The 14,541-nt window shown below is 32.5% G+C and overlaps 2 non-coding genes across 2 annotated transcripts; both read left to right on the forward strand.

Annotated features, from left to right (window-relative positions):
• The first annotated feature begins 3,057 nt into the window (after positions 1 to 3,057).
• On the forward strand, positions 3,058 to 3,176 carry LOC149417144 (5S ribosomal RNA). Its single transcript, XR_016303343.1, has one exon. It is a non-coding gene; the product is annotated as a 5S ribosomal RNA (ribosomal RNA).
• A 323-nt stretch (positions 3,177 to 3,499) lies between these two features.
• Positions 3,500 to 3,618, forward strand: LOC149417145 (5S ribosomal RNA). Its single transcript, XR_016303354.1, has one exon. It is a non-coding gene; the product is annotated as a 5S ribosomal RNA (ribosomal RNA).
• Positions 3,619 to 14,541: the final 10,923 nt, after the last annotated feature.

A 14,541-nucleotide genomic window follows, 5' to 3' on the forward strand; every position in this document is an offset into this window, starting at 1 on the left:
ATCTCCATAAAATTGTATTTTTAGAAAAATTATTATTTTTATGGACGCTTATTTCAGACTTGGGGTCGAAATTTGGAAGCAGTTTTCTCAGGTTCTATGCGACCAAACTGGCTGAAATTTCGAAATAGTCATAAGAATCGCTAACCAAATTGAATTCAGTCACAAAATCTCCATAAAATTTTATTTTAAGAAAAATTATTATTTTGATGGACGCTAATTTCAGACTTGGGTTTGAACTTTTGAAGCAGTTTTGTCAGGTTCTATGGACCAAATTGGCTGAAATTTAGGAAAAGTTATTAGAAGCATGGTACAAATCGAAATCAGTCATAAAATCTCCATAAAAATGTATTTTTAGAAAAATTATGATTTTTTGTGACGCAAATTTCAGACTTGGGTTCGAACTTTGCAAGCAGTTTTCTCAGGTTTTAAGGGACCAAACGGGCTGAAATATTGGAATAGTGATAAGAATCGTTATCCAAATCGAACTCAGTCAAAAAATTCTCATAAAGTTGTCTTTTTAGAAAAACCATCTTTTTTATGGAGCCTTATTTCAGCCTTGGGTTCGAACTTTGTAAGCAGTTTTCTCAGGTTGTATGGGACTAAATTGGCTGAAATTAAGGAAAAGTGATAAGAAGCATGGTACAAATCGAAATCAGTTACAAATCTCCATAAAGTTGTATTTTTAGAAAAATTATGATTTTTATGGACGCTAATTTCAGACTTGGGTTCGAAATTTAGAAGCAGTTTTCTCAGGTTCTATGCGACCAAACTGGCTGAAATTTCGAAATAGTCATAAGAATCGCTAACCAAATTGAATTCAGTCACAAAATCTCCATAAAATTTTATTATAAGAAAAATTATTATTTTGATGGACGCTAATTTCAGACTTGGGTTCGAACTTTTGAAGCAGTTTTGTCAGGTTCTATGGACCAAATAGGCTGAAATTTAGGAAAAAGGATAAGAAGCATGGTACAAATCGAAATCATTCACAAAATCTCCATAAAGTTGTATTTTTAGAAAAATTATGATTTTTAGTGACCCAAATTTCAGACTTGGGTTCGAACTTTGCAAGCAGTGTTCTCAGGTTTTAAGGGACCAAACGGGCTGAAATATTGGAATAGTGATAAGAATCGTTATCCAAATCGAACTCAGTCACAAAATCTTCATAAAGTTGTCTTTTTAGAAAAACCATCTTTTTTATGGAGCCTAATTCCAGCCTTGGGTTCCAACTTTGTAAGCAGTTTTCTCAGGTTGTATGGGACTAAATTGGCTGAAATTAAGGAAAAGTGATAAGAAGCATGGTACAAATCGAAATCAGTTACAAATCTCCATAAAGTTGTATTTTTAGAAAAATTATGATTTTTATGGACGCTAATTTCAGACTTGGGTTCGAACTTTAGAAGCAGTTTTCTTAGGTTCTATGGGACCAAACTGGCTGAAATATTGGAATAGTGATAAGAATCGATATCCAAATTGAACTCAGTCACAAAATCTCCATAAAGTTGTATTTTTAGAAAAATCATGATTTTTATGGACGCTAATTTCAGACTTGGGTTCGAACTTTAGAAGCAGTTTTTTCAGGTTCTATGGGACCAAACTGGCTGAAATATTGGAATAAAGATAAGAATCGTTATCCAAATCGAACTCAGTCACAAAATCTCCATAAAGTTGTATTTTTAGAAAAACCATCTTTTTTATGGAGGCTAATTTGAGACTTAGGTACGAACTTTAGAAGCAGTTTTCTCAGGTTCTATGCAACCAAACTGGCTGAAATTTTGAAATAGTGATAAGAATCGCTATCCAAATCGAATTCAGTCACAAAATCTCCATAAAGTTCTCTTTTTAGAAAAACCATCATTTTTATGGAGCTTTTCCAGCCATGGGATCCGACTTTGGAAGCAGTTTTCTCAGGTCGTATGGGACTAAATTGGCTGAAATTAAGGAAAAGTGATAAGAAGCATGGGACAAATCGAAATCAGTTACAAATCTCCATAAAGTTGTATTTTTAGAAAAATTATGATTTTTATGGACGCACATTTCAGACTTGGGTTCGAACTTTGAAAGCAGTTTTCTCAGGTTTTATGGGACCAAACGGGCTGAAATATTGGAATAGTGATAAGAATCGTTAACCAAATCGAACTCAGTCACAAAATCTTCATAAAGTTTAATTTTAAGAAAAACCATCTTTTTTATGGAGCCTAATTTCAGCCTTGGGTTCAAACTTGGGAAGCAGTTTTCTCAGGTTCTATGGGACCAAACTGGCTGAAATTTTCTAATATTGATAAGAATCGCTAACCAAATTGAATTCAGTCACAAAATCTCCATAAAGTTGTATTTTTAGAAAATTTTTAATTTTTTTGGACGCTAATTTCAGATAAAATAAAATAAAATACTTTTTTGTTTTAAAACCACGATATTTATTAATTTAAGAACCGATGATGCTTAAGTAAAGCGAAACCGGTCGGTTCTTAAATTAATAAATATCGTGGTTTTAAAACAAAAAAAATGGGTGTGTCAAGCCTACGCAAGACAGAAGTGAAACTTCTAGTATTCTTCTCTCTCTCTCTTTTCATTTCATTCTCTCTTTTTTTTCTGTCTATTGACATATTTATAAGTAGCATGTGATAAAAAAAATTAAAAGTTATAAAAAAAGAAAAAAAAAATTAGTTAAAGCGGGGATCGAACCTCGGTTCTTCACGACCACAGTCGTGCGCTCTGCCTGTAGACAGCGAAGATGAGTTAGGAGAGTGAGTTAAACTAGGTATATAATATTAGCTAGGCTCCTATAGCGAAATGATACCTTTTTTTCGTCACGGTCATGAGTCGGTTTTAAATTGGTCCTCGAAATTGCATGACGCGCGTAAAGAAGTTTCACTTCAAAAAATTCCTCCAAATTTATGGATATAATTACGATCTTTTTCAAGCGCGTATGTAATGATTATTTTTATCAACGTCGCATACACCTTGCTAATGTTTTCAGTATTATTAGGGCTTTTTTATACTAATTTTCATATATTTATTGGCAGGTAGAGTAGAAATTAATATTTTTTAGCGTTTGCCAACGACCATACCATGTTGAACACACCGGTTCTCGTCCGATCACCGAAGTTAAGCAACATTGGGCGCGGTCAGTACTTGGATGGGTGACCGCTTGGGAACACCGCGTGCCGTTGGCCCATTTTTTATGGTAATTTCATGTTTTTTTTTATTTTTTTATCGTTACTATAATTAATAATATCATAAAATTCTTTAACTTTTCAAGTATGCTACAGGCCTAAAATATTACTTAGTGGATTGATATTATGGTCAACCATTGAAAAAAAAAATTCCTACAAAGTTATGGATGTAATTACGATCTTTTTCAAGCGCGTATGTAATGATTATTTTTATCAACGTCGCACACACCTTGCTAATGTTTTCAGTAGTATTAGGGCTTTTTTATACTAATTTTCATATATTTATTTGCAGGTAGAATAGAAATTAATATTGTTTAGCGTTTGCCAACGACCATACCATGTTGAACACACCGGTTCTCGTCCGATCACCGAAGTTAAGCAACATTGGGCGCGGTCAGTACTTGGATGGGTGACCGCTTGGGAACACCGCGTGCCGTTGGCCCATTTTTTATGGTAATTTTATGTTTTTTTTTATTTTTTTATCGTTAACATCATAAAAAATTTTATATCATTCTTTAACTTTTCAATTATTCTACAGGCCTAAAATATTACTTAGTGGATTGATATTATCGTCAACCATTGAAAAAAAAAAAGGCGTTAAAAACAAAAAAATAATTTGCCATAGCCGAGAATCGAACTCGGATCAACTGCTTGGAAAGCAACTATGCTGACCATTACACCACCAACGCCAGTTGTCGAGATGAGCTAAGAAGCATTTATATTTTACTTCAAAACTTTGACTAGATCAAATGAACTTTAATCGGTCCCGCATTTTCGTTTCGGTCATGAGTTGGTTTTACTCCGGTCCACGAAATTGCATGACGCGCGTAAAGAAGTTTCACTTCAAAAAGTATTTTATTTTATTAAATATGTCAAACCACAAAGTGATTGCTTTCTACAATAATAGCTAATTTCAGACTTGGGTTCGAACTTTGGAAGCAGTTTTCTCAGGTTCTTTGGGACCAAATTGGCTGAAATTTAGGAAAAGTGATAAGAAGCATGGTACAAATCGAAATCAGTCACAAAATCTCCATAAAATTGTATTTTTAGAAAAATTATTATTTTTATGGACGCTTATTTCAGACTTGGGGTCGAAATTTGGAAGCAGTTTTCTCAGGTTCTATGGGACCAAACTGGCTGAAATTTTGTAATAGTGATAAGAATCGCAATCAAAATCGAACTCAGTCACAAAATCTCCATAAAGTCGTATTTTTAGAAAAATTATGATTTTTATGGACGCTAATTTCAGACTTGGGTTCGAACTTTAGAAGCAGTTTTCTCAGGTTCTATGCGACCAAACTGGCTGAAATTTCGAAATAGTCATAAGAATCGCTAACCAAATTGAATTCAGTCACAAAATCTCCATAAAATTTTATTTTAAGAAAAATTATTATTTTGATGGACGCTAATTTCAGACTTGGGTTCAAACTTTTGAAGCAGTTTTGTCAGGTTCTATGGACCAAATTGGCTGAAATTTAGGAAAAGTTATTAGAAGCATGGTACAAATCGAAATCAGTCATAAAATCTCCATAAAAATGTATTTTTAGAAAAATTATGATTTTTAGTGACGCAAATTTCAGACTTGGGTTCGAACTTTGCAAGCAGTTTTCTCATGTTTTAAGGGACCAAACGGGCTGAAATATTGGAATAGTGATAAGAATCGTTATCCAAATCGAACTCAGTCAAAAAATTCTCATAAAGTTGTCTTTTTAGAAAAACCATCTTTTTTATGGAGCCTTATTTCAGCCTTGGGTTCGAACTTTGTAAGCAGTTTTCTCAGGTTGTATGGGACTAAATTGGCTGAAATTAAGGAAAAGTGATAAGAAGCATGGTACAAATCGAAATCAGTTACAAATCTCCATAAAGTTGTATTTTTAGAAAAATTATGATTTTTATGGACGCTAATTTCAGACTTGGGTTCGAAATTTAGAAGCAGTTTTCTCAGGTTCTATGCGACCAAACTGGCTGAAATTTCGAAATAGTCATAAGAATCGCTAACCAAATTGAATTCAGTCACAAAATCTCCATAAAATTTTATTTTAAGAAAAATTATTATTTTGATGGACGCTAATTTCAGACTTGGGTTCGAACTTTTGAAGCAGTTTTGTCAGGTTCTATGGACCAAATAGGCTGAAATTTAGGAAAAAGGATAAGAAGCATGGTACAAATCGAAATCATTCACAAAATCTCCATAAAGTTGTATTTTTAGAAAAATTATGATTTTTAGTGACCCAAATTTCAGACTTGGGTTCGAACTTTGCAAGCAGTTTTCTCAGGTTTTAAGGGACCAAACGGGCTGAAATATTGGAATAGTGATAAGAATCGTTATCCAAATCGAACTCAGTCACAAAATCTTCATAAAGTTGTCTTTTTAGAAAAACCATCTTTTTTATGGAGCCTAATTCCAGCCTTGGGTTCCAACTTTGTAAGCAGTTTTCTCAGGTTGTATGGGACTAAATTGGCTGAAATTAAGGAAAAGTGATAAGAAGCATGGTACAAATCGAAATCAGTTACAAATCTCCATAAAGTTGTATTTTTAGAAAAATTATGATTTTTATGGACGCTAATTTCAGACTTGGGTTCGAACTTTAGAAGCAGTTTTCTTAGGTTCTATGGGACCAAACTGGCTGAAATATTGGAATAGTGATAAGAATCGATATCCAAATTGAACTCAGTCACAAAATCTCCATAAAGTTGTATTTTTAGAAAAATCATGATTTTTATGGACGCTAATTTCAGACTTGGGTTCGAACTTTAGAAGCAGTTTTTTCAGGTTCTATGGGACCAAACTGGCTGAAATATTGGAATAAAGATAAGAATCGTTATCCAAATCGAACTCAGTCACAAAATCTCCATAAAGTTGTATTTTTAGAAAAACCATCTTTTTTATGGAGGCTAATTTGAGACTTAGGTACGAACTTAAGAAGCAGTTTTCTCAGGTTCTATGCAACCAAACTGGCTGAAATTTTGAAATAGTGATTTTTATGGACGCACGTTTCAGACTTGGGTTCGAACTTTGAAAGCAGTTTTCTTTATGGGACCAAACGGGCTGAAATATTGGAATAGTGATAAGAATCGTTAACCAAATCGAACTCAGTCACAAAATCTTCATAAAGTTTAATTTTAAGAAAAACCATCTTTTTTATGGAGCCTAATTTCAGCCTTGGGTTCAAACTTGGGAAGCAGTTTTCTCAGGTTCTATGGGACCAAACTGGCTGAAATTTTCTAATATTGATAAGAATCGCTAACCAAATTGAATTCAGTCACAAAATCTCCATAAAGTTGTATTTTTAGAAAATTTTTAATTTTTTTGGACGCTAATTTCAGATAAAATAAAATAAAATACTTTTTTGTTTTAAAACCACGATATTTATTAATTTAAGAACCGACCGGTTTCGCTTTACTTAAGCATCATCAGGGTACAAATTAATACTAGTATTAATTTGTACCCTGATGATGCTTAAGTAAAGCGAAACCGGTCGGTTCTTAAATTAATAAATATCGTGGTTTTAAAACAAAAAAGTATTTTATTTTATTAAATATGTCAAACCACAAAGTGATTGCTTTCTACAATAATAGCTAATTTCAGACTTGGGTTCGAACTTTGGAAGCAGTTTTCTCAGGTTCTATGGGACCAAATTGGCTGAAATTTAGGAAAAGTGATAAGAAGAATGGTACAAATCGAAATCAGTCACAAAATCTCCATAAAATTGTATTTTTAGAAAAATTATTATTTTTATGGACCCTTATTTCAGACTTGGGGTCGAAATTTGGAAGCAGTTTTCTCAGGTTCTATGGGACCAAACTGGCTGAAATTTTGTAATAGTGATAAGAATCGCAATCAAAATCGAACTCAGTCACAAAATCTCCATAAAGTCGTATTTTTAGAAAAATTATGATTTTTATGGACGCTTATTTCAGACTTGGGTTCGAACTTTAGAAGCAGTTTTCTCAGGTTCTATGCGACCAAACTGGCTGAAATTTCGAAATAGTCATAAGAATCGCTAACCAAATACAATTCAGTCACAAAATCTCCATAAAATTTTATTTTAAGAAAAATTATTATTTTGATGGACGCTAATTTCAGACTTGGGTTCGAACTTTTGAAGCAGTTTTGTCAGGTTCTATGGACCAAATTGGCTGAAATTTAGGAAAAGTTATTAGAAGCATGGTACAAATCGAAATCAGTCATAAAATCTCCATAAAAATGTATTTTTAGAAAAATTATGATTTTTAGTGACGCAAATTTCAGACTTGGGTTCGAACTTTGCAAGCAGTTTTCTCAGGTTTTAAGGGACCAAACGGGCTGAAATATTGGAATAGTGATAAGAATCGTTATCCAAATCGAACTCAGTCAAAAAATTCTCATAAAGTTGTCTTTTTAGAAAAACCATCTTTTTTATGGAGCCTTATTTCAGCCTTGGGTTCGAACTTTGTAAGCAGTTTTCTCAGGTTGTATGGGACTAAATTGGCTGAAATTAAGGAAAAGTGATAAGAAGCTTGGTACAAATCGAAATCAGTTACAAATCTCCATAAAGTTGTATTTTTAGAAAAATTATGATTTTTATGGACGCTAATTTCAGGCTTGGGTTCGAAATTTAGAAGCAGTTTTCTCAGGTTCTATGCGACCAAACTGGCTGAAATTTCGAAATAGTCATAAGAATCGCTAACCAAATTGAATTCAGTCACAAAATCTCCATAAAGTTGTATTTTTAGAAAAATCATGATTTTTATGGACGCTAATTTCAGACTTGAGTTCGAACTTTAGAAGCAGTTTTTTCAGGTTCTATGGGACCAAACTGGCTGAAATATTGGAATAAAGATAAGAATCGTTATCCAAATCGAACTCAGTCACAAAATCTCCATAAAGTTGTATTTTTAGAAAAACCATCTTTTTTATGGAGGCTAATTTGAGACTTAGGTACGAACTTTAGAAGCAGTTTTCTCAGGTTCTATGCAACCAAACTGGCTGAAATTTTGAAATAGTGATAAGAATCGCTATCCAAATCGAATTCAGTCACAAAATCTCCATAAAGTTCTCTTTTTAGAAAAACCATCATTTTTATGGAGCTTTTCCAGCCATGGGATCCGACTTTGGAAGCAGTTTTCTCAGGTCGTATGGGACTAAATTGGCTGAAATTAAGGAAAAGTGATAAGAAGCATGGGACAAATCGAAATCAGTTACAAATCTCCATAAAGTTGTATTTTTAGAAAAATTATGATTTTTATGGACGCTTATTTCAGACTTGGGTTCGAAATTTGGAAGCAGTTTTCTCAGGTTCTATGGGACCAAACTGGCTGAAATTTTGTAATAGTGATAAGAATCGCAATCAAAATCGAACTCAGTCACAAAATCTCCATAAAGTCGTATTTTTAGAAAAATTATGATTTTTATGGACGCTAATTTCAGACTTGGGTTCGAAATTTAGAAGCAGTTTTCTCAGGTTCTATGCGACCAAACTGGCTGAAATAATGGAATAGTCTTAAGAGGGTTCCACTGTAAACAGGGTGTATCGGCACGTACCCGACAAACTTTAACCAGCTATTCCTTAGCATATTTGGAGTAAAAAATCTTATGTGCACTTTGCTGTCCGGTAACGTTTTTTTTAATAAAAAAATTATTATTCATATTTTCACCACATGTCACCACTGTTTTATCCTTTGTCAAAGTTCGAAAACCCATCTGGCAAATATTTTATTCGAATTCCGTTGAATAATGCACGTGTGTGCCTATATTGGTGCACTTCTACAATCACAACGAAATGGCACGGCACCATTCGTCTCATTTTTAACTATTATTATTTAGTGTGTGCGAAAGAGCGAAGACGATCTTCGACATACTTGCTTATAACAGCTGTTGAACACAAAACTCAATTCCAATGACAGTGATGTAGTGTGGAAATTTAATTTTTTTTTGTTTTTAATTGAAAAAAAATGCTACCGGACAGCAAAGTGCCCATAACATTTTTTACTCCAAATATGCTAAGGAATAGCTGGTTAAAGTTTGTCGGGTTAGTGCCGATACACCCTGTATAATTTAAAAAATCTAATATTATAATAAAATTAATACGTACTACATAATTCTAAAATTTCAGTAAATAATATTTTTGCTACCCACCATTTATACGTATTTCATAACTAGGTTACAATTTTGTAGGTTATTTTTTTGTTTTTCATCATTTGTATGGATTTAAATAAATAATTTTTAAAAGTAAATAAGTAATATTTTTTCTTTGTTTTGTTACCCAACATTTAAAAAGGTAAATGCCCGTAAATGAGCAATATTTCAAGGCACTGTCTGGAGAATTTGAACAATTCTTAAAATTTTAGCGTTCATTTTCGGGTTCTGTGAAAGACTTATTCAAGTTCTGTTTTTATATCATTGTAGGCTAGTTGCTTGACAAAACTGAAATTATCACAGAACTTGAAAATGAACGTTGAAATTTGATGAATTGTTCAGATTCTCCGAAACAACCCGTCCTAAGGGCGAGTTGTTTCGGAAAAAATCACGTGTGAAAAAGTCATCACAACGTCAATCCACTCAATTTTCCATAAATTGGGTTGTTTCATCGTCCGTCAAGAGAAAATTCAACGAAATATTCATGAAAATGTGATAATAATAATAATAACTTAAATAATCAACTTATAAAGGTAAGAAAATAGTAATACCGGGCATTTCAATTAAAAGAGGAATTTTTCAAGGAGACTCATTGAGTCCTCTTTGGTTTTGCTTAGCATTGAATCCTCTATCTAAAATGTTAATTAAAAGCAAGTTTGGAATAAAAGTTAAGGGTAATACAGGGGAGAGTAGTACAATTTCGCATTTATTATTTATGGATGACATAAAATTATTTTCGAATTCTGAACAAAATTTAGAGAAAATGATTGAGGTAGTTAAAAACTTTTCAGATGATATCAAAATGACTTTTGGTTTAGATAAATGTAGAACGATCCATATAGAGAAAGGCAAAATTGTAGATGGGGACGAGAGTATATTTAGAAATTTCCAAATTACTAGTATGAAAAGGGATGAGGTTTATAAATATTTAGGATACCCACAATCAAATAGATTAGACCATACTAGTATTAAAAATGATATTAGGATTAAATTTCAAACTAGGACCAGGAAAATTTTAAAATGCAATCTATCTGCTAAAAATTTAGTAAAAGCAATAAATACTTGGGCAATACCTCTATTAACGTACTCATTTGGCATAATTAAATGGTCTAATACAGATTTAGATAACTTAGAAAGATTAATTAGAACTACGCTAACAAAGTTTAATTGCCATCATCCAAATTCAGCTATAGAACGAGTTAATTTACCTAGAAATTTAGGAGGTAGAGGTATAGTCAAAATAACTTCTTCAAAACATAATCAGGTAGAAATGCTAAGAACTTTTTTCCATAGGAAAGCTCATAGCTCAGAAATGCACAAAATAATTTGCAAGGCAGATAGAAATATTACACCTTTAAATTTATACGATGAGAATGCCAACATTTTTATAAATCCCAACCAGGAATTATTAGATTCCTGGTCAAATAAAATTTTACACGCAAAACACTTCAATTATCTCAACCAAACATATGTTGACAAATTTTCGTCAAACAAATGGTTGAGTATTGGAGAGTTGAGCGCAGAAATAGAAGGATTTATGCTTGCCATTCAGGATAGAGTCATTAATACTAAAAATTATAGAAAGCATATAATCAAAGATACAAATCAAATTGATGATTTGTGTAGAAAATGTTTGGCTTTTCCGGAAACTATAGAACATATTATATCTGGATGTTCTATATTAGCACCGTCCGAGTATACATTTAGGCACAATCAAGTATTAAAAATAATTCACCAAAATTTGGTAATTAAACATAACTTGATTGACTGCCGTAATATAGTACCATATTATGAATACGAACCAAATTCATTTTTAGAAAACGAATTTTATAAAATATATTATGATAAAACTATACTAACAGACCGAACGATTAGTCATAATAGACCCGATATAGTTTTACATGACAAAATTAAAAAAATAACTTATATCATTGATGTCGCTATTCCAAATTCCTGTAACATTCAAAAATCTGTTAATGAAAAAATTAGAAAATACACAGATTTAGGAAACGAAATAAAAAGAATTTGGCATTCTCAGACTATAAAAATATTACCATTCGTTATTTCGGCTACTGGCATTATACCTAGCTCTCTCATTAAAAATTTAGGCGTATTAGATCTATCAAAAAATTAATATATAAAGATGCAAAAGTCGGTCATTTTGAATACATGTAGGATAACGAAAGATTTTTTAAATATTTATGTTGAGGGATCAGTAGGATTTATAGGCCCTGTTAGAAGTACTACCGAGCCGAACCCTCTGATATGAATATATCTGGAGTCGGTGAATTTTTTTTCCCATTTGATCTCTGGTGAGTTGACGTGTTGTTGTTCTGGTATTGTTTTGTATTTATTTTACTTATATAATGCACTTGCATAGTGTTGATTGACTAGCTGATCATTTGTGGAAAAGTGAGTGGAAGGGTTTAGTTTTTCCTATGGGGAAGATTTAACCCGGACAACAAAATCGGAAGCATAAAAAAATACAAATAATATATAATGATAGGTTTTCACTTAAACATAAAATTATAATAACAGACTAAGGGTCCAGTACCCATGGGCAAAAATACAAAAGATAAAATAAAATTCAAATAAAATCGGATATGAGAATACAAGTAAATTACAATATACCCCATTAGAGCTCGCTCTATGTAGCGGACTTCTGTATCCTTATGCAAGCTGCAAGCGAAGGTTTAACTCAACAACTTTTCCACAACTAAAGCGAATTCCACTCTAGAATCTGGAAAGAAACGATGTAAAAGAGTTATTAATAAATACAATTTTTTGGTTTATGCAAACATGATAAAGATTGTGTAAGTAGATACTTAAATATAAAGACCTATGTGAAATTGAAATCAAATCAAATGCAGAGTTATACGATTTGTCCAAATAAACTTAACTTTCTCACTGATAATTATTTTTTTCAAATTTGTCAGGCAGGTAGGTGGTACCATAATATTGAAAAAAAATGCAAATACAAAAGTCCAGATAAATACGAAAATTTTACATTAAAAAAGCAATCAAACCATTAAAACGGACATCATCTTGAAACGGAACATGCTAACAAATTTTACAGACAGAAGAAATGCAAAAGATCGAGTTAAATAGGCTACGTTTAGTCAATCACTTTGAATTATATAACCTTCGAAAGTTATTCCAATAAATAGATGATTTATTTATTTATTTTATTGATACATGATTTAGAGAGTACATGTGGTTTTTTATGATATTTCACCCTCCATGCTGGGGATGACCCTGTGTTATGGCGGGTGAATTTTACAGTTTGCGGACATAGAATCTATACATTACCATAATATAAAATAGAGAAATTAGAAAAATGAGGTTATAGCTAGTTTGGGTTGCAAAAAGAGGATAGAGAAGTTAGAGAATTATAAGAAGATGAAAAATTTGAGAAATTATCAGTAAATAGATCACATTCATTCAAGACTTGTAGAAAAGTCAACCAGTGTCGAATATAAATGAAAAAATCGTATGGGTATAATTGATACACTATCTGAGCTACAAATATATTGAGGTAGAACATTTTTAAAATAAAAAAAATATAGCAGCAAAAAATGAATTATTTTATGAAAAAAATTATAACTACATAAATAAATAGAAATATGAGACTTAAAAATAATCAGGTCTCCTAGCTCAGTGGAAGAGTGTTGGTTTATGTGGAACGAGCTACCGGCATCTGTTTTTCGGGATTTGATAAGAGGTTTTCTATCCATCAAGTCTTTGCGAATACATACGTAGCTACTTCCATATACAACTGCGCGAACAAGAATGTATAAACTATTAATTAAAATGAAATTTGTTGGTATTGTTGCTACTGGTTCTGTTTCTCCCACATTCATACCACCACACCGACTTACATCCCTACATCTCTTCATCCGTATAGCCCAACATACTTAAGTACAGTGGCGGCTCGAGCACTTCTTCGATGGTGTGTACTGACATTTTTTACATGTAGTGTACTGAAATCTCACTTCCCGGAGATTATAATATAAGATATTTTAAACTGAAATGTTCATAGACGAGTCATGCACTCATCGATATATAGACAATGTTTGGTCGACGCGTGCACCTAATCAGACGCCTAAACACAAAATAAATTAAAATTTATATGTTTGTGCTCACATAACATAGTAAAATAAAAATAACGCAATAACTTGCAAGATTATCATCCATTTGATTTCCGTCGCTCGAAACTACGTAACTTTCTTGCAAATTATTATAAGCAATAAATAATTAGTCGCTTGAAATATAATAATAATTTTTATTTTTTTGGAATAACTTTATTGAGTAAAACCTCAAATTGTAATATTTAATTATTGAAGACAATATTAGCGATTTCAAATGAAGACAATGTTTATAGTTCTTATTCGAAGTATGATACAGTTAAATGTGACCGAAGGGGATAGGGTCCCATTAGCTCAGTCGTAAAGAGCGGTGCCCCGGCGAGGCAAGGGTCCTGGGTTCGAGTCCTAGATGTGACCGTATCCTTTTCTGATTTTTCTACTTAAGATTTTCGTTTAGAAATCGCTAATATTGTCTTAAATAATTAAATAATAATAATAATTTGATGACTTGTATAAATGCAAAATCACCTCAAGGGCGCTCCATTCAAATTGAAAATATCTCCCGAGTAAAAATAAATGCCGCCGACGGGAATTGAACCCGCACCTTCTGATGTCCGGTCAGGTGCTCTGAACCACTGATCTACGTCGGCTTATTTTACACGCCAAATAATTCAATATGTACTAGGACTTCAATCAACAATTACTGATTTTTTCACCTGTAATCAACAAACTTTATTTTTAAAAGGAAGGTGCGGGTTCAATTCCCGTCGATGGCATTTATTTTTACTCAGGAGATATTTTCAATTTGTATGGATATTTCACGCGATTAATTATTGCTAATATAAATTTGTTATTTTTTGTGCTATGCATAAGAAATCTTGTCTTATAAACTGATGTTTATCATAAAAAATAGTAACTTTCTTGAACTAAACAAACGGTTCACAAGTACGGCAGTAGGGGATTTAATCAAAACCTTTTATATCTAGGAGGTCTTGATTTAACGGACTTTCCCCACGGCATTTGAAATTTGCGAAACAATCGCAAATAAAATACCCAAATGTCTGAAGTGACATCTCGGATTATCCCCTCTTCACGCTACGTTATGTGAACTGAGAAATGCAACAACGGACGCGCGCATCGGTTGGTCGCTTGTCGCTGGTTC

Source organism: Hesperophylax consimilis, chromosome 15, assembly GCF_061612785.1.
Source record: "Hesperophylax consimilis isolate HC1 chromosome 15, BYU_Hcon_1.0, whole genome shotgun sequence".
Taxonomy (NCBI): domain Eukaryota; kingdom Metazoa; phylum Arthropoda; class Insecta; order Trichoptera; family Limnephilidae; genus Hesperophylax; species Hesperophylax consimilis.